The sequence below is a fragment of the Palaemon carinicauda genome, chromosome 31 (genome assembly GCF_036898095.1).
Source record: "Palaemon carinicauda isolate YSFRI2023 chromosome 31, ASM3689809v2, whole genome shotgun sequence".
Taxonomy (NCBI): Eukaryota; Metazoa; Arthropoda; class Malacostraca; order Decapoda; family Palaemonidae; genus Palaemon; species Palaemon carinicauda.
Window position 1 is genome coordinate 61,235,251 of NC_090755.1, and position 21,382 is coordinate 61,256,632.

A 21,382-nucleotide genomic window follows, 5' to 3' on the forward strand; every position below is an offset into this window, starting at 1 on the left:
ATCTCATCCAATACCAATTTAGATGCCATCACCCTCGGGCAGACCTCATTGGGTGCAGACCAAGTCTATTAAGAGTCGGGCTCCAGTGATCCGGTTTTAAGTCACCCATATTTGCAGGTAATGGGTGACGCCAGGCATTGGAGTCGCCGGTAATAGCGGCTAATCACCCCCACTGACCTGTGTACGCCCACCTTAAGAGAGGAAGCCCCTCTCTAATAGAGGACTGGTCCCTGCTGAAGCCTCTTCTCGTGTTGGGCCACATGGGATAGGAGGACTGACATCCTCCAATAAGAGGTGGATAACCCGGCTTGCTCTTTAAAAAAAAAAAAAAAAAAAAAAAACCCAACCCCTCTGTTGACGACCTGGAAAGTACAAACATGGACCTAGGTCCTCGGTACAGACATCTCCAACTCGGGTTCTAATATCGTAACATTAGAACCCTACTCGCGTAATATGAAGGATGCTAAGGAAACACTAGAGAAGAAGAGTGAGAAATGATGACAGTACAGAAAAATATAGAGAAATAGAAGTATTACCCGGTCACTATGAAGTAGTGAATTATAAGAAATTTTTTATTTTTGAATTTGAAAATGCAAGACATGAACATGTAAATGTTTTTAAAGCTAACAGGGAAATAGTTGCTATATGTGGAGGGCAGCCAAAAATTCTTCCCTAGGGAAATGGAAGTCTCTTGATAGAGACACTATCCCCAATACAAGGCGAAAGATTGAAAACACAACATTGTATTTCGCACCCCACTTTCAACCAGAGTAGAGGTGTGATATATGCTCCAGAATTGCTGGACATAGAGGAAAAAGAAATTGCAGATGAACTTAGGAGTCAAGGAGTAGTAAAAGTGGTCAGAATGAGAGAGTTGAAGAACAACGTATAACAACGTATTCCTCTTGCTACTTTGATTGTAACATTTGATCAATGCAGATTACCTTATGTTATTAAAGCTGGTTGGTTATCTTTGAAGGTGAAACCATATATCCCTTCACCATTTCAATGTTGTTATTGCCAAATTTATGGCCATTTAAGCCAGAAATGCAAGGAAAAACTAATAATAATCCAGCTGTTTGTGCCAACTGTGGAAAAAATAGTCATGGAGTATGCATAGAAAATCCAAATTGCATATATTGTGGGGAAGCGCAGCCAACTACATCTAAAAGCTGTCTTGAGTTTATTTTCAAAAAAGAAATTTTAAATATTAAACTTAGCCGGTGAATATATAATAGCTGACGTCTCGGACGGCTCGACAGAAACACAAAAACTCGCGAGCGATCGCCATGAAGGTTGTGGGTGTGTCCACCAGCGCCGACTATCGGCCAGATACCGCATATACATGTAAACAGCCTCAGTTCTTCTCTGTCGGTCTTGTCGACAAGTTGATTCCGCTCGCTGTGACCTGGAGTTTTCGTCATTCTTGGTGAAGTACTTCTTTTTGGTTTTGAGCTTTCGCAGTGACAGGTGTTTTTCTCTTCAATTAAAACTCTTGAACCCTTTTTTGGATAGCGTTTATTGTTGATGACTTTGGATTGTTTTTGGATTTTCTTTGACTTTTCAAAATGGCTGACCCTTCTCCTATCCCTGGACCTAAATTTCGTAAATGTAATGCTAGGGATTGTAACAAACGTCTTCCCAAGGCCTCTCTCGACCCACATACCGTGTGTTCTAATTGCCGGGGTAAAACCTGCCAATTAGGAGATCGGTGTGATGAGTGCGTGGTACTTTCGGAATTCGACTGGCTAGAGTTTGATAAATATTCTTGTAAGCTTGAGAGAGATAGGGTGAGGAGAAGCTCCTCTAGGTCGTTGGATTTTTCCTCCTCCCATGCCCCTGAACCTAATCCTTCCCCTGTAGTAGTTGTTCCTGAACCCTCTACTAGCAATCATGAACCATCCATGCGGGATATGTTGCTTGCCATTCAAGCTTTGGGCGAGAGAGTTGAGTCTTTAGCATCGGACCGTAATCAACTCATGGCGGATGTGAATGTGTTAAAGTGTCAGAGTGCCACATTAGAAAATCGTGGGGATAAAGTGATTAGTGCGCAAAGTGTTTTTAGTGTTGCGACCGAGGGTTCGTCTGTTCGTGCTTGTCGTTCACCTAGTCCGAGACCTCTTTCAGGCTCCCCTGCACCAGGGAGAAGTAATGTCGTAGGACTTAAGGGGACAAGAGGCTTTAACCAACGAACAGACGTTCCCTCTGCGGTATCGGGCGTGTCTCGTCAAGATCGCCCCTACCATTAGACGAGCGAGGCTGTTTTCTCCTCGTCATCCGAAGGCTTCTCGCAAAAGAAACCTTGGAGCAAAGTTTCTAGACCCTTAAAGCGGAAGTCAGTCCCTTCAGGACAGGTCCAGCGTCCTGGCTGTAGCCATTGGGACAGCTCTGACCCTTTGCAGTCGTCGGAAGACTGTTCTCCGATTAAGCGTAAGCGTAACACGGGCTCCGAGAGTCTCAGTAAGAGCAATGTTTTGCCGTCACAGACGTTACCATCGTCTCGGCCCGTACCGACTCCCGTTGATCCTAAATGGGTTGTCCTGCAGAATAAGCTTGCCTCCCTTATGGAGGAGTATACCGTTGAGCAGGTTCACGATGATCCTCGCCGTTACGCTGATCGAGACTGGCCGTCAGCCGCCCAAACGAGCCTTTACTCGTCCTTTTGACGTTGCGAAGCGTAATGTTGGTAGTTTGTCACGACAGTCACGTGACTTGGAGCCTCACTCGATGCAGTCCCGTGTTGACTTTCAGCCGCTGCCGCAGCCTCGTGTTGACGTTCAGCCGCTGCCGCAGTCTCGTGTTGACGTTCAGGACGTTCGCCAACCAGCTCAGTTGCCTTGTTTTGACGTTAAGCGTCAAGCACCGCAGTCAAGGGTTGTTTTGACTGCTCAGTCTAGGCAGTCAAGGCAGTCTCGACTTGACGTCGAGCGTCCATCAGCTCCTGTTGTTGTTGCTGGTCAGTCCTTTCAGCAGCGACATGACGTAGCCTTGACTACTACTGCTGCTCCTTTGCGTGTGGACTTTGCTTGTCAAGCATTGCCACCGCGGCAGGTCTCTCCCTTTCTTGAGACTCGTCAATTGTCGGACGAGGTTCCTTCAGATGAGGATGTTGCTGATCCTCCGCCTACTGATATTCCTTTGGATGTTTTATCAGACGTAGAAGAGCCTAAGGCTGCTCAACCTTCGATGGACTTTAAGAAAATCATGATGATTTTTAAGGATCTCTTCCCAGACCATTTTGTTACTTCCGCTCCTCGTTCGCCTCCGTCAGAGTTTGCGCTAGGCTTAGCTGCTGCGAAGCCTTCTTTTACTAAGCTAGTGCTCTCGCGCTCTTCTAAGAGGGCTTTACGCTTGCTGGGCGACTGGTTGGTTACCAGGAGAAGTTTGGGGAAGACGGCCTTTGCCTTCCCTCCTTTTAAACTAGCTTCTAGAGCGAGCGTCTGGTATGACACGGGAGAAGTTCTCGGCTTGGGAGTCCCTGCCTCTGCCCATGGTGACTTCTCAAGCCTCGTAGACTCTCCCCGTCGCCTGGCCATGAGACGCTCTAAAGTTTGTTGGTCCGCCTCGGACCTTGACCATCTCCTTAAAGGGGTTTTCAGGGCCTTCGAAGTTTTTAACTTTTTAGATTGGTCTCTAGGAGCATTAAGCAGGAAGATCTCGTCTGCCGACCAGGATGCTTCCGTTCTTATTATGTCTTGTATGGACAAAGCCATCCGCGATGGCTCCAATGAGCTCGCCGCCACCTTTACGTCTGGAGTCCTGAAGAAGAGGGAAACTCTTTGCTCATTCCTTTCAGCAGGAGTTACTCCCTGTCAGAGGTCGGAGCTTCTCTTTGCCCCCTTATCAGCTGCCTTGTTTCCTCAACAGCTGATCAAGGACATTGCGGCTTCGCTTGTGCAGAAGGATACACACGACCTGATGGCTACTTCTGCTCGCAATGGAGCTCCTTCGTCGTCTTATGTCGTGAGGCCCAAGGTCGATACCCCAGCGACTAGATTTATCCCGCCCTTTCGTGGCAGAGCCCCCAGCAGGGGAGGCGCTCATGCCGACGGGAAGAGAGGCAAGAGGAGAGGATCCAAGTCCTCCCGTGGCAGAGTCTGACTGCCCACGTCCTCAGACAGCGGTAGGGGCCAGACTGAACAGCTTCTGGCAGGCCTGGGAGGAGAGGGGTGCAGACCAAGAGTCTGTGTTGTTGCTCAAGGATGGGTACAAAATACCTTTTGTACGCAGACCTCCTCTAGTAACAGTTCCTCTAGACCTCTCTCCCAGGTATCGAGAGGAGTCAAGGAGACAAGCTCTACAACAACAGGTGTCTCTGTTACTAGAGAAGGGAGCGGTGGTGAAAGTCTCGGACCTTCAATCACCGGGATTTTACAACCGTCTCTTCCTAGTCCCAAAACATACGGGAGGTTGGAGGCCAGTGCTGGACGTCAGTGCGCTCAACGTTTTTGTTATAAAAACAAAATTTACGATGGAAACCACGAAGTCCGTCCTAGCAGCGGTCAGAGAGGGAGACTGGATGGTCTCTCTCGACCTGCAGGATGCGTACTTCCACATTCCTATTCACCCAGATTCTCAACTGTATCTGAGGTTTGTTTACAGGAATGTGGTGTACCAGTTTCGAGCACTGTGCTTCGGCCTCAGCCCTGCTCCTCTCGTGTTTATGAGGCTCATGAGGAATGTGGCAAAATTCCTTCATTTATCGGGAATTCGAGCCTCCCTGTACTTGGACGACTGGCTTCTCAAAGCATCGTCCCGTCATCGCTGTCTGCAGGACCTTCACTGGACGTTGGGTCTGGCAAAGGAGTTGGGACTGTTGGTGAACTTAGAAAAGTCTCAACTGAATCCATCCCAGACTATTCTCTATTTGGGGATGGAGATTCGCAGTCTAGTTTTTCGGGCTTTTCCGTCTGCCACCCGGATAGAGCAAGCCCTGCTCAAAGTCCGCCTTATGCTGAAAAAAGACCGTTGCTCAGTAAGAAGTTGGATGAGCCTCTTAGGGACTCTGTCATCCCTGGAGCAATTTGTCTCACTAGGGAGACTTCACCTTTGCCCTCTCCAGTTCCATCTAGACTCACACTGGAACAAGAGCAAGACTTTGGAAGCTGTGTCAATCCCGGTCTCCGAGCCAGTAAAAGCATGCCTGAACTGGTGGGACAGCAACATAAGTCTGCGAGAGGGTCTGTCCCTGGCAGTCAAGAACCCAAACCACGTGTTGTTCTCAGACGCGTCGGATTTGGGTTGGGGAGCGACTCTGGACGGTCGGGAATGTTCGGGTCTTTGGACGTCGGATCAGAAGAGCATGCACATCAACGGCAAGGAGCTGTTAGCGGTTCACTTGGCCTTGATGAGTTTCGAGAGCATTCTTCGAAACTAAGTGGTAGAAGTCAATTCGGACAACACCACAGCATTGGCGTACATCTCCAAGCAAGGAGGCACTCACTCCCACACACTGTTCGTCATCGCAAGGGACCTCCTCATCTGGTCAAAAAATCGAGGCATCTCCCTGTTGACAAGATTCATCCAGGGGGACTTGAACGTCTTGGCGGACTGTCTCAGGCAGAGAGGTCAGGTGATCCCCACAGAATGGACCCTCCACAAGGACGTGTGCAAGAGTCTTTGGGTGACTTGGGGTCAACCCTCCATAGACCTCTTTGCAACCTCGTTGACCAAAAGGCTCCCGACCTATTGCTCTCCAGTCCCAGATCCAGAGGCGACCCACATAGATGCGTTTCTACTGGACTGGTCTCACCTGGACGCGTAGGCATTCCCACCGTTCAAGATCATCAACAAGGTACTGCAGACGTTCGCCTCTCACGAAGGGACAAGGTTGACGTTGGTTGCTCCCCTCTGGCCCGCGAGAGAGTGGTTCACAGAGGTACTTCAATGGCTGGTAGACGTCCCAAGGAGTCTTCCTTTAAGGGTGGATCTCTTACGGCAGCCCCACATAAGGGATCTTCATCAAAGCCTCCCCGCGCTTCGTCTGACTGCCTTCAGACTATCGAAAGACTCTCAAGAGCTCGAGGTTTTTCGAAGGAGGCAGCCAGAGCGATTGCGAGAGCTAGGAGAGCTTCTACCATCAAGGTATACCAGTCGAAGTGGGAAGTCTTTAGAGACTGGTGCAAGTCATCATCCATTTCCTCTTCCAGTACCTCTGTAGCCCAAATTGCAGACTTTCTCCTACATCTGAGAAATGTTCGCTCCCTCTCAGCACCCACTATTAAGGGCTACAGGAGCATGTTGGCTTCTGTGTTCAGACATAGAGGCTTAGATCTGTCCAATAATAAAGATCTCCTTAAGTCCTTCGAGACCTCTAAGGAGCGTCGTATGGCAACTCCTGGATGGAACTTAGACGTGGTCCTAAGGTTCCTAATGTCCGGCAGGTTTGAGCCATTACATTCAGCCTCCCTGAAGGATCTCACCCTCAAGACGCTTTTCTTAGTGTGCTTGGCTTCGGCTAAAAGGGTCAGTGAGATCCATGCCTTCAGTAGGAACATCGGCTTTTCTACAGATAAAGCCACATGTTCACTTCAGCTTGGTTTCTTGGCCAAAAATGAACTGCCTTCTCGTCCTTGGCCTAAGTCGTTTGATATACCTTGCCTGTCAGAGATCGTAGGCAACGAGCTTGAAAGAGTACTGTGTCCAGTCAGAGCTCTTAAGTTTTATTTAGCTCGTACAAAATCCTTACGAGGTGGATCTGAGGCCTTGTGGTGCTCAGTTAAGAAGCCATCATTGCCTATGTCTAAAAATGCTTTATCGTATTTTATTAGATTTTTAATCCGAGAGGCTCATTCTCATTTGAGTGAAAAAGATCGTTGCTTGCTTAAGGTCAAGACGCACGAAGTAAGAGCTATAGCAACTTCCGTGGCCTTTAAGCAAAACAGATCTTTACGAAGTATTATGGACGCGACCTTTTGGAGGAGCAAGTCGGTGTTCGCTTCATTTTACTTAAAAGACGTCCAGACTCTTTATGAGGACTGCTACACACTGGGTCCATTCGTTGCAGCGAGTGCAGTAGTGGGTGAGGGTTCTACCACTACATTCCCTTAATTCCAATATCCTTTTAATCTTCTCTTGAAATGTTTTTAATTTTGTTTTGGGTTGTACGGAAGGCTAAGAAGCCTTTCGCATCCTTTTTGATTTGGCGGGTGGTCAAATGTCATTTCTTGAGAGCGCCCAGATTAAGGGTTTTGATGAGGTCCGGTTGTATGGGTTGTTGCCCTGGATACTTCAGCTCCTGGGAGTCTTTCAGCATCCTGAGAGGATGGCTGGGCTTCGTGAGGAAAGCGGACTAACAAGGCAGAGTAATCGTCAGAGTCAGCTTCCTTACTAGGTACCTATATTTATTTGGGTTTTGTTATGATATAACTGTCAAAAACTCTAAGCATATACGCCTATATTGTATTAATACTGGTCTCTACCCACCACCATGGGTGTGAATCAGCTATTATATATTCATCGGCTAAGTTTAATATTTAAAAATGATATTTTGATTATAAAATAAATTTTTGAATATACTTACCCGGTGAATATATAAACTATAGGCCCTCCCTTCCTCCCCGATAGAGACCCAGCGGAATGAGAAGAACTGAGGCTGTTTACATGTATATGCGGTATCTGGCCGATAGTCGGCGCTGGTGGGCACACCCGCAACCTTCATGGCGATCGCTTGCGAGTTTTTGTGTTTCTGTCGAGCCGTCCGAGACGTCAGCTATTATATATTCACCGGGTAAGTATATTCAAAAATTTATTTTATAATCAAAATATCATTTCAGGTCATTAGGACCATGGTTAGGATTACAGTACTTTTAGAGAGGTTCTTGTAAGAGCTCTTGAAAAACAGATAAGGCCAGGGCAACCTTTTACAATGATTCTGGAGAAAAACTTGCCAAAGCACACGGACGAAAATTATATTCCCACTTCTAAGATAAAGAAACATATGAAAGTAGTTAAAGAGGTTGAAAGTTCCATTGAAAATATATATCCAGAAATTATAGAAAAATCAAAAAAGATGCCTAAAGATCTGAAAGATATTCAAAAGCCATCTGCTCCCATTCTCAACAATAGTACAAACCTCTCTCAGGCCGTGTCCTTGCCAGATCTGATAGAGGTTCCACTTCAAACAAATTTATCTGGTGAACCTGTGGTGGGGAAGGTCCTAAAACCATACAGCTCTCAACCTTTTAATCGAAAAAGAGAGAGACCTCCATCTCTCCCGCCTCCTACCATAAGAAATATTAAAGTCATGACTTCAAATAGATATGATGTCTTGTCTGCTGATGTTTCTGATCAACTGGAAGGTAGATTGAATAAATCCAAAATTCAAGTTGAGGTTCACCATCCTCCTCAACAATTAGATCAAAAGGACACAAAGAAAAAGACGAACACAAAACCCAATATATCAAGATCCTCTCTAGAGATGCCACCGGGAAATATTGTTAGATCAAATATTGCCAATGGGAAGTCTTCATCCAAGGTGTCTAACAAAAAATAAATCATAGATTTTTCCTCCATTCTGCAATGGAATTGCCAGGGTTTAAGGGCAAAATATGAAGAACCTCATACATGAGCACTCCCCTATAACTGTGTGTCTACAGGCGAGCAAGGTCGATGCTCCTTGTCCTCGAGAGTATGTTGGCTATAGGACACCATATGATCATCGAGCAGGGAGCCATGGGGGAAGTTTTATGCATGTTTGTCGAGATGTTCCCCAAATATCTTTGTCTATCTGTACCCCTCTGCAGGCAGTGGTTGTACAGATTGATATACTGTAGGGAGAAAATACACTATCTTTTCTCTTTACTTGCCTCCAAAATTAACATCTCATATGATAATATAATAGAGGTGATTAAACAACTCCCACAACTTTTTCTTTTACTAGATCTTAACAGTAGACATCCTTTATCGGGTGATGTTTTGGCAAATGCAAGGGGTAATATTATGTCATCAATTTTGGAAAATGAAGCTGTAGGACTCTTTAATACAGGAGAGCCCCCACACTTTCATGTTCAGACAGGTACCTTGTCCTGCATTGACCTATCAGTTGCAAGCTCTAACTGTCTTTTCAATTTTAATTGGAGAGCATAAGATGATTGGCATACAAGTGATCATGCACCAATCATTATAAACACCAACAATGGTCCACCTTTACAGAGATTGCCTCGATGGAATCTTGTTAAGGCAGACTGGGATAGATTTCGGGAGCTAAGTGAAATTGAAGGAAATGCAGGACAGTTTGAAAGTGTTGATGATGCCATAGACTTACTTAATGGAACTCTTCACACAGCAGGAGTCAATTTCATTCCCAGAACAACAGGGATTTTTCAATATTTAACTTAGCCGGTGATTATATAAGCTGCAGCTCTGCTGCTCGACAGAAAACTCTACGGAAAAAATCTGCCAGCGATCGCTATGCAGGTAGGGGGTGTACTTCAACAGCGCCATCTGTCGTCCAGGTACTCAGTACTCATTGTAAACAAAGAACTCAATTTTCTCTGTCGTGCTACCGGCAAGACCTACTAATTCGCTGTTGCTAACTGGATTTGTTTTCACAACTATTTGGTGAAGTACACTATTCTAGTTTTGAGCTTTTGCTGTGCAGGCTTTCTCTTCAATAAATCCTTGCATTCTTTTTGTGATATCGGATTATTTGTTGATGACTTTGGATAGTTTTTGAATTCCCCTTTGACCAATTCAAAATGGCTGACCCTTCTCAAGTCCCAAAATTCAGGAAGTGTAATGCTAGGGACTGTTCAAGGCGTCTTCCGAAGGCCTCTATCGATCCTCACACCGTTTGTTCCAATTGTCGGGATAAAACCTGTCAATTGGAAGATCGATGTGAGGAATGCGTTGGGCTTTCGGAATTCGATTTTATCGAATTCCAAAAATATACACGTAGGCTAGAGAGAGATAGAGTCAGGAGAAGTTCATCTCGTTCTGTTGATTTTTCCTCTACTCATGCCCCACAACCTATTCCTTCCCCTGTAGTGGTTGCTCCTAATCCCCCTTCTGGCACTCAGGAACCTTCAATGGCTGACATGATGCGTGCCATCCAAGCTCTGGGTGAGAGAGTTGAGTCCCTGGCTAGTGACCGTAACCAGCTCATGGCGGACGTCAAGGAGCTGAAGTGTAAAAGTGCAGTGGGAAGTGGTAAAGTGAGTGATAGTGTTGCGCTTGAGGGTTCGTCTGTTCGTGCCTGTCGTCCTCCTAGTCCGGGACCTCTTGCAAGCTCCCAAGTCCAGGGGAGAAGCAATGTCGTACGACCAATGGGTTCGAGAGGCTTTAATCAGCGAACAGACGTTCCCTCCGTGGTTTCGGGCGTATCTAACCAAGATCGCTCCACCCACACAAAGACGAGAGAGCCCATTTATTCCTCGTCTGCGGAAGAGGTTTCTCGTAAGAAACCATGGACCAAGGTCTCACGACCACTTAAGCGCAAGTCGGTCCCTTCCGCGCAAGTCCAACGGCCCAGTTGTAGCCACTGGGTCAGTTCGGACTCGCTGCAGTCTTCCGATGACTGCTCACCTCCTAAAAGAGGCAAAGCGGTACCGCCTCAGGCAGTTACACCGTCTGTCGCCGCACCTGCTCCTGCAGACCCTAAGTGGTCTTTGCTGCAGACCATGCAGTCCCAGTTAACGTCTCTGATGCAGGACTTTCGTGCGGAGAAGGTTGCTGCTGCACCAACCTCTTGCCTACAACCAACCACACTCTCGGTTGTGCGTCCTGTGGACGCTGAGGCGACCTTCTTGCGCACTCCAGCTGAGAGAGTCCCGCCACCCATGCGTTCCAGTGTGCCCTGCCAGCCTCATGTTGACGTTCAGCGACGCACGGAACCTTCCGTTGACGTTCGCGAGGTACAACAACCGTCAGAGTTGTTTTGTTTTGACGCGGTGCGTCAACCTCCGCAACCCAGTATGGTTGCCTCTGCTCACCCACATCAGACTAGACAGTCTGGAGTAGACGCTGTGCGTCCCCGCGCTGCTATGGTTGTTGCCAGCTCACAGACTGGGCAACAGTTCCATGACGTTGCGTCCGGTTCAGTCACGCGTGCACCCGTGCGACCGGACTCGGCTAACCAGCCGTTAGCTACTCCATTGCCGCTTCCTCCTCAATACTCGGATGATGGACTTTCTGATGATGACGATGCGGCACACGTTGATGAACCACATTCGGACCTTGACGAGCCTAAGTCCACGCAACCCTCTTTGGACTTTAGAAAAGTTCTTGCTCTGTTCAAGAGATGTTTCCGGACCAGTTTGTGTCTGTGGCTCCGCGCTCTCCTCCGTCAGAGTTTGTATTAGGTACGCCGTTATCCTCGCCTGCCTTTACTAGACTCGTCCTCGCACGCTCGTCCAAGAGAGCTTTACGAGTGATAGGAGAATGGATGCAGTCCAAAAAGAGTCTAGGGAAGACAGCCTTTACGTTTCCCCCTGCTAGACTCTCTTCCAGATCGAGCGTCTGGTATGTCACGGGAGAAGTTCTCGGCTTGGGAGTTCCTGCCTCTGCCCAGGGCGACTTCTCAAGCCTTGTAGACTCTCCCCGCAGGCTAGCCATGAGACGCTCTAAGATATATTGGTCATCTTCGGACCTAGACCACCTGTTGAAAGGGATCTTTAGAGCCTTCGAGGTCTTCAACTTTTTAGACTGGTGTCTGGGAGCTTTGAGCAGGAAGTTCTCCCCGACAGAGAAGGAAACTTCCTTGCTCATCATGTCCTGCATGGACAAGGCCGTACGTGACGGATCTAATGAGCTTGCTGCATCGTTCGTTTCCGGAGTCCTCAAGAAGTGTGAGAACCTTTGCTCTTTCCTGTCAGCTGGAGTGACACCTTGTCAAAGATCCGAACTTCTGTTTGCTCCTCTCTCTAAGTGCCTTTTTCCAGAGGACTTGATTAAGGAGATTGCTGCTGCTTTGATACAGAAGGACACCCATGACCTGGTTGCGTCCTCTGCCCGCAAAGCCACCCCTTTGCCTACCTTGTCAGCTAGACCAAGGATGGACACTCCAGCGTCCCGATTTATTCCGCCCTTTCGTGGCAGAGCCTCCAGCAGAGGAGGTGCTCGTGCCGAAGGGAGACGTGGGAAGAAGAAAGGAACCAAGTCCTTTAAAGGCAGAGTCTGACTGCCAGCTTCTTCAGACAGCAGTGGGAGCCAGACTCAAGAACTTCTGGCAGACCTGGGAGAAGAGAGGCGCAGATGCACAATCTGTAAAGTTGCTCAGAGAGGGGTACAAGATCCCGTTTGTACGAAAACCCCCTCTAGCAACGTCTCCCATCGATCTCTCTCCCAGGTACAGAGAGGAAGACAAGAGACGAGCGTGTCTCTCTTACTAGAAAAAGGAGCGGTAGTCAAAGTCCTGGACCATCAAACCCCGGGCTTCTACAACCGTCTCTTCTTAGTGGCAAAGAAGACAGGAGGGTGGAGGCCGGTGCTAGACGTCAGTGCGCTGAATGTCTTTGTCACAAAGCAGACGTTCTCCATGGAGACCACAAAGTCCGTTCTAGCAGCGGTTAGAAGGGAAGACTGGATGGTCTCTTTAGACCTAAGGGACGCATACTTTCACGTCCCCATCCACCCAGACTCCCAACCTTTTCTGAGATTTGTTTACGAAAAGGTTGTCTACCAGTTTCAAGCCCTGTGCTTTGGCCTAAGCACAGCTCCTCTTGTGTTTACGAGGCTGATGAGGAATGTAGCCAAATTCCTTCATTTAGCGGACATCAGAGCCTCCCTCTATTTGGACGACTGGCTTCTAAGAGCTTCTTCCAGTCGTCGCTGTCTGAAGGATCTAAAGTGGACTCTAGATCTGACCAAGGAATTGGGTCTCCTGGTCAATATGGAAAAGTCTCAAGTGGTCCCATCCCAAACTATTGTGTATTTAGGGATGGAGATTCACAGTCTAGCTTTTCGGGCTTTTCCGTCGGCCCCCAGAACAAGTCAAGCCCAGTTATGCATCCAGAACATGCTGAAGAAGGAACGATGTTCAGTCAGGCAGTGGATGAGTCTGATAGGGACACTATCATCCCTGGAACAGTTCGTATCGTTAGGAAGACTACACCTCCGTCCTCTTCAATATCACCTAGCTGTTTACTGGAAAAAGGACAAGACGCTAGAAGCGGTCTCGATCCCCATTTCCGAGAAGATGAAGTCTTCCCTGACTTGGTGGAAGGACAGTATCAGCCTCAGAGAGGGTCTGCCCCTGGCTGTTCAGACACCCAACCACGTTCTCTTCTCGGACGCATCGGACACGGGCTGGGGCGCGACATTAGACGGTCGGGAATGCTCGGGAACTTGGAACTCGAGTCAAAGGACAATGCATATCAACTGCAAGGAGCTACTGGCAGTTCATCTGGCCTTGAAAAGCTTCAAGTCTCTCCTTCAAGGCAAAGTGGTGGAGGTGAACTCGGACAACACCACGGCTTTGGCGTACATCTCCAAGCAAGGAGGGACCCACTCAATGACGTTGTACGAGATCGCAAGGGACCTCCTCACCTGGTCAAAAGATCTAAACATTTCACTAGTAACGAGGTTCATCCAAGGCAACTTGAATGTCATGGCAGATTGCCTCAGTCGGAAGGGACAAATCATTCCAACAGAATGGACCCTACACAAGGATGTGTGCAAGAGACTTTGGGCCACATGGGACCAGCCTACCATAGATCTCTTCGCGACCTCGATGACCAAGAGGCTCCCAATATATTGCTCACCAATCCCGGACCCAGCAGCAGTTCATATAGATGCCTTTCTCCTAGATTGGTCACATCTAGACCTATATGCATTCCCCCCGTTCAAGATTGTCAACAAGGTACTGCAGAAGTTCGCCTCTCACGAAGGGACAAGGTTGACGTTAGTTGCTCCCCTCTGGCCCGCGAGAGAATGGTTCACCGAGGTACTTCGATGGCTAGTGGACGTTCCCAGAACTCTTCCTCTAAGGGTGGACCTTCTACGTCAGCCACACGTAAAGAAGGTACACCAAGGCCTCCACGCTCTTCGTCTGACTGCCTTCAGACTATCGAAAGACTCTCGAGAGCTAGAGGCTTTTCGAAGGAGGCAGCCAGGGCGATTGCTAGAGCAAGGAGGACATCCACCCTTAGAGTCTACCAATCGAAGTGGGAAGTCTTCCGAAACTGGTGCAAGTCAGTATCTGTATCCTCGACCAGTACCTCTGTAACTCAAATAGCTGACTTCCTTTTATACCTGAGGAAAGAACGATCTCTTTCAGCTCCCACTATCAAGGGTTACAGAAGCATGTTGGCATCAGTCTTCCGTCACAGAGGCTTAGATCTTTCCAACAACAAAGATCTACAGGACCTCCTTAAGTCTTTTGAGACCACGAAGGAGCGTCGTTTGGCTACACCTGGTTAGAATTTAGACGTGGTACAGAAAGGTTCGAGCCGCTACAATCAGCCTCCTTTAAAGATCTCACTTTAAAGACTCTTTTCCTGGTTTGCTTAGCCACAGCTAAAAGAGTCAGTGAGATTCACGCCTTCAGCAGGAACATCGGATTTTCATCTGAAACGGCTACATGTTCTCTACAACTTGGTTTTCTAGCCAAAAATGAGCTACCCTCTCGTCCTTGGCCGAATTCGTTCGATATTCCAAGCCTATCGAATATGGTTGGAAATGAACTAGAAAGAGTCTTAGCCCTGTGAGAGCTCTTAAGTTCTATTTAAGACGAACTAAACCTTTACGAGGACAGTCAGAAGCTTTATGGAGTTCAGTTAAGAAACCATCTTTGCCTATGTCAAAGAATGCTTTATCCTATTTTATCAGACTGTTAATACGAGAAGCTCATTCCCATCTGAGTGAGGAAGACCAAGCTTTGCTGAAGGTAAGGACACATGAAGTTAGAGCTGTCGCAACTTCAGTGGCCTTTAAGCAAAATAGATCTCTGCGAAGTATAATGGACGCAACCTATTGGAGAAGCAAGTCAGTGTTCGCGTCTTTTTATCTTAAAGATGTCCAGTCTCTTTACGAGAACTGCTACACCCTGGGACCATTCGTAGCAGCGAGTGCAGTAGTGGGTGAGGGCTCAACCACTACAATCCCCTAATTCCATAACCTTTTTAATCTTTCTCTTGAAATGTTTTTATTGTTGTTTTTGGGTTGTCCGGAAGGCTAAGAAGCCTTTCGCATCCTGGTTGATTTGGCGGGTGGTCAAATTCTTTTCTTGAGAAGCGCCTAGATTAGAGGTTTTGATGAGGTCCTGTGGTATGGGTTGCAACCCTTCATACTTCAGATCCTAGGGGTCGCTCAGCATCCTAAGAGGATCGCGAGGCTCCGTAAGGAAGACGTACTTAAAAAGGCAGAGTAATTGTTCAAGTCGACTTCCTTACCAGGTACCTATTTATTTTATTTTTGTTATTTTGATAACTTCTAAAATGAAATAAAAAATCCTTAGCTCATAATAATGTAAACATTTATTGCTGGTCTCTACCCACCCCCCTGGGTGTGAATCAGCTTATATAATCACCGGCTAAGTTAAATATTGAAAAATGTTATTTTGATAATAAAATAAATTTTTGAATATACTTACCCGGTGATTATATATTAAAGGACCCTCCCTTCCTCCCCAATAGAGACGCAGTGGACCGAGGAGAAAATTGAGTTCTTTGTTTACAATGAGTACTGAGTACCTGGACGACAGATGGCGCTGTTGAAGTACACCCCCTACCTGCATAGCGATCGCTGGCGGATTTTTTCCGTAGAGTTTTCTGTCGAGCAGCAGAGCTGCAGCTTATATAATCACCGGGTAAGTATATTCAAAAATTTATTTTATTATCAAAATAACATATTCAGACGACGACCAGTCCCCTGGTGGTCATCTGAACTAACTGCCCTGCACAGAGCCACAAGAAAGTCTTAAACCCGATTGCGCTGGCACCATACTGAAGAGAATTTAGTCATATACAAGAAATGTAGAGCACAGTTCCGTCGTGCCATTAAAGAAGCTAGGCACCAGTCTTGGATGTCATTTGTTTCCTCCATTAACAGTAGAACACCAAATTCATCTGTGTGGAGGAAAGTAAAAAAGATAGTAGGCAAATTCACCCCAAACCCACCACCAGTGTTAAGGGTAAATGATCAGTATATGACTGGAGCAACTGAAGTAAGCAATGCCCTAGCTGATCATTTTTCAAATGTATCGTACAAGTGTGAAGTAGCTCCTGGTCACCAGTATAGGAGCATTGAAGAAAAGGTGGTTTTAAATTTTGCAACAAGAAAGTAAGAGTCGTACTCCTTTTACTGAAAGAGAATTTGATTCTGCTCTTGCTACGTGTAACGATACAGCCCCTGGACCCGACGGAATTCCATATGCAATGATTAAACACGTAACTTTTAATACAAAGTTATTCATTTTAAGCATTTTTAATAGAATATGGCATGATCATAGATATCCAAGTGTTTGGGAACTAGCCATTATTTTAGCCTTTTTAAAACCCGGTAAAGACAAGTTTTTAGCAGCAAAATATAGGCCAATTGCATTATCTTGTTTGTGCAAAATCATGGAGAAGATGGTCAATGTAAGACTGATGTTGTACCTTGAAAACAAGGGTATTTTATAACCCATTCAATGTGGATTCAGAAAAATGCACTCAATGACTGATGTGCTTATACGACTTGAGTCCTCATTTGTGAAGCCTTTGCTTCCAAACAGACCATGTGACAGTCTCTTTTGATCTCGAAAAGGCATATGATACCACATGGAGATATGGTATACTTAAAAGAATTCATGAGTTTGGATTGAGAGGAGAGCTACCACTATTCAGTCATTTCTATCACAGAGTTTTCCAAGTGAGATTTGGGGAAACACTATCAGAAAGTAAATGCCAGGAAGAAGGCGTTCCTCAGGGTAGTGTGCTTAGTGTAACCCTTTTTGCACTAGCAATTAATGGGATATCTTCAGTCATTCCCTGGGATGTTCTCACATTATTTGTGGATGATCTGTCTATATCATTTGCTGGAGCTAGAATGGCAATGGTTGAGAGAAAAATACAACTCTCTATCGATAAGATTATCCAGTGGGCTGATATGAATGGATTTAAGTTCTCGACAAGTAAAAATACAATTGTCCATTTTTTTCGTATCCGGGGAGTACATCCAGACCCGGATATATACATCAAAGGTCAACGGATCCCATGTGCAAGTGAAGCTAAATTTTTAGGCTTGATATTGGATTGTAGGCTTAAATGGGTTTCTCACTTAAAAGCATTAAAAGCTAAATGTCTTGAGGCTCTGAATCTTTGAAAAGTATTGTCTCATACATCATGGGGGGCAGACCGCATTACTATTTTAAAATTATACAAGGCCTTGATTTTTTCCAAAATTAGTTATGGATGCGAAATATACTTCTCAGCCACGCCAAGCCGGTTTAAAAATATTAGATTCTATACATCATGTTGGTATAGATTGTTCACAGCAGCGTTTAGAACTTCGCCTATCACAAGTCTCCTTGTTGATGCTGGAGAATTACCTCTAGACCTTTACAGAAAGTCTTCTATTGTTTGGTATTGGCTTAGGTTGCAAAGACTCCCTAACTCTTTAGCCTTTCAGACTGCAAGCCATGTAAGACACATCATACTTTGAGTTGCACCCTAAATCCCCTCAACCTTATGGCTTTCAGGTAAACAATTATTAAACAGTCTGGATATAATTAGAAGTAAGGTGCTTCCATTTAAGGTATCATCAACGCCTCCATGGAAATTACCAGAGGTTTCTTTTTGTAAATATTTAATTGGAGTTAAGAAGAATATGACTGACTTAGAATCCAGGTCTCTTTTTATGGAACATGTTGCAGAACATAAGGGATTGACTTTTATATATACTGATGGCTCCAAATCTGATGCTGGCGTTGGATTTGGAGTACATAGTAATGGTTTTAATTGCAGAAGTGCACTCCCTCTAACAACTTCCATATTTACTGCCGAACTGTATGGCATACTAATCGCTATTGAGAAAATAGCGTTGGAGAAGGAGGGTAATTCTATCATTTTCAGTGATGCAAGGAGTGTCCTTCAAGCTTTGGAAGTTTATAATTCTAGTAACCCTCTAGTTTTGAGATTTTAGAATAGCTTTTTATTATTGGTTGTAGAGGTATAATGGTTCAATTTTGTTGGATATTCCAGCACATGTAGATGTGTCTGGGAATGAGAAGGCAGATTTACAGGCGAAGAATGCTGCATCCGAGTTGCTACCAGGAAGGTATCCTATTCCCTGTAATGATTTCCTTTCTAACATCAAGAAATGTTTTTTTAATAATTGGCAACAGCACTGGGATATTCTAGATGGCAATAAGATGAGAGAGGTAACAAATGTCATATCTCCTTGGAGGTATAACATGATGCCCCGAAAGTGGGAGAAGTCTCTTGGTTGTCTCCACATTGGTCACACACTGTTGAGACAAGAGTTTCTTCTGAAGGGCCAACACCAACCGTATTGCGACGACTGTTTGGTACCTTTAACGGTGAGGCATTTGTTGACCGAATGCCCCAATTATAACTACTTGAGAAATAGATATCTGTTTGAGGCTCGAGGTGAGGATGGCAGGTTCATCCTTACCAAGATTCTTGGACCTAATATGTCCTACTATGCGAGTGGCATTTTTAGATTTATTTCAGAAGCAGGTCTTCTGAAAACTCTTTAACTTCTCTAATGACATCTTAACTTTTATAGTTTTAAATTAATATTTTTTTTATCCTTTATATAAAATAAATATCGCCGTCAATGGCCTTGGGTGTCAGGATGCCAGAAAACTTTAATTCAATCAATTATCTTGGGCATCATTTATTCTGCATTATAAGGGTATATAATGGGTAGCAAGGTGGATGGTGATCTAGATTGTACTTGGAGCCTTCGCTTGGATTTCACCCTAATGCAAGTAAGAATTCCTTGAATTTATTTAGTTCTTGATTATATATTGAAATTTGATTATTCTTTAACGCTTGTTCATATCACTTCACCCTTGGCAAGAATGTTATTCTTTAGAATCAAACGTACAGCCTTGCCTCGTAACGAGCTAGCCACACTTCACAAGTGGTTCACTTTTAGTAATTGTATCTATCAGAGAGGAAGGGCATATCTTAACGTCGCTGAGACTTCCTCTCCCCAAGGAAGACTCCCACATAAATGACTCTGAAGTTTGTATCTGCATAGGAATAAACTACCAATTTAAAAGTTTGCATTTTATCAAAGATCCCACCTCAACCGCCCACCTGGTCTTGACTGCATTTTATTAAAGATCCCACCTCAACCACCCACCTGGTCTTTGACCCAGTGATTATTGTGAGGCGCCAATGCTAGCAAACATCCTCTTGCCACATGCGCAAATGTTACTGAACAACTAAGTATGGTGCAATCCAACCAATTTTCTTTGATTGCCTGGACGTAACAACCCATATAAATGACTCGGGTTTTATAGCTTGGAAAAATTTTTTTTTTTTTTCTTTTCCATTGTTCCATACTATCACACAGGGCAATGTTTCTTCTTGATCTTGGAGTATATTTAAACACGTCTGTATTTAGGGAAACAAGAAGCACTTGTAAGATAAATCAGGTTTTTATCAAGTCAAGCAATTAATATTTAAGGGAATACTGTCATATTTTATATACAGTACAATGAGTTCCTCTTGGATTTTCCATGTTTGAAATGGTCCCTTTTAAAAACTGATATGGAACAAATTAGTACACAACTCAAGAATTTTGATGCTGAAATTACTAAAAATACAATGAACCCTATTTTCATTCTTAGCTGTTATGACTCATTGATTTTAGCATTTCCATTGGTATTTTATTCTGTATAGTGTATATTGGTGGTATTTTTAAAATATATTCTTTATAAAGATACATTATCTAAGACAAAAGAAATGACAAAATACATTAAGCTGATGCTTTCTATAATCTTAATTTACAGAATCCAATTAATGACTTTGCCTCTGATTTGCCTGTTACTATAAGTTTCTTTTTTTCCAGATAGTGAGCCACTGACCATGGGTGAAGAACAGTTAAATATACACACACTAGTAACTAGTCAAGCCTTCTCTACTATCTAAGAATTATGCATTTTATGCCAAGGGTAGAAGATCAGAGAACCCTTAGGGGCCATCCAAAATGTATCCTCTTTGGAGTATGATGTTAAAAGAAGACAGGCAGGATGCCTATCTTCATGAAACCATCAGGTAAGCATGCCAATGAGTGGTAGTTACTCTGATGAGATGGTAATAGTGTAGTCTCCACTGAAGATAGGTTGTTGTATGAAAAATTTCTAGGGCCGTGAAGTAGTAAGTCATTCAATCTTGGGTTGGGTCACAGGATTCAAGGATCCTTTTCTATGCTCTCCTTAGCGGACTGAGTATCATGAACCCGGGCTGTCAACCAGCCAGGTTGACTACTATACCTCCCTCCAGTTGATAATTGCCCTACCATAGGATGAAGGTTTGCATTTGCGTTTGAACAAATCACAAATTTTAAAAGTAATTTTTATTTTTCCTTTAGGTTTCTATGAAGGAAAAGAAAGCCTTTTAAAATATGAGAAAACTCCTAGGCAATAGATCAAGTCTCTGTGAGCAGTTTGAAAATGTGTTTGAGGTATCTGAACACTTATTGCAATAAATATTACACATCCCAAGATTTTATGTGCTTTGTATATGGGAAACAAAATGCATACTAATGAAGATATAAATAAGCTCCAAAGTAATCTATCTATTTAGGTGCTATGTCTACGATGTGGGCTGTTAATCGTCTCCACCTGGTCCTGTCTCTTGTTCTCTGTATAAATTGTCCCGCTGAAGCATTGTAATTTACATCCTCCTCCAGTAAGCTGTCTAGAAACTTTACTTTGCCGGACTTAAGCTATTCTCCCCTATATCTTTCTCTAAGGCACGAAAGTTAGATCTTTTCTCATATTAAATGTTCCAGAAATTTCATCTGCTTCCTTATCACTTTGGTGAATCAAGAGATAACTTCTAATTCTCAGTATCTCATTTGTTACTCTGTGTATGGGGTATTCAACATTTTTCTGTAAAACCATAATTCATCTGCATTTAGTTTATTTTTCAAGTTCTAGTTTAATGTCTACGTCTCTGAGCTATGAGTGTGTGTGGACCATACATAGGTCTTCATTGCTCTAACTCTTGTCTGAATTTATCCTCTTATTTGTCAATACAGCAGAGTTTTCCTACTGTTGAATGCATTTTTTTTTAGTATTTTTCTATTTCTTTATTACACCTTGCATCATGTGTTGTTATACTACCTAGATATACAAAAGCAATTGTTTATTTTATTGTTGCTCTGTCCATTATGCTGCAATTTGGAGGTTTCAGGGTTTTCATGCTACTACACCCCTGTCTTCTTCATGTTGAATTTTACTCCCATGTTCTCACTCCCTTTTTTA

The 21,382-nt window shown here is 44.6% G+C and overlaps 1 long non-coding RNA gene across 1 annotated transcript in view; it reads left to right on the forward strand.

Annotated features, from left to right (window-relative positions):
* The window catches only part of LOC137624431 (uncharacterized), a 114,102-nt gene that overhangs the window by 90,886 nt on the left and 1,834 nt on the right, over positions 1 to 21,382 (forward strand). The window contains exon 4 of the long non-coding RNA XR_011040731.1: positions 19,963 to 20,168. This is a non-coding gene — a long non-coding RNA (uncharacterized lncRNA). The remainder of the gene's footprint in view (positions 1 to 19,962; positions 20,169 to 21,382) is intronic.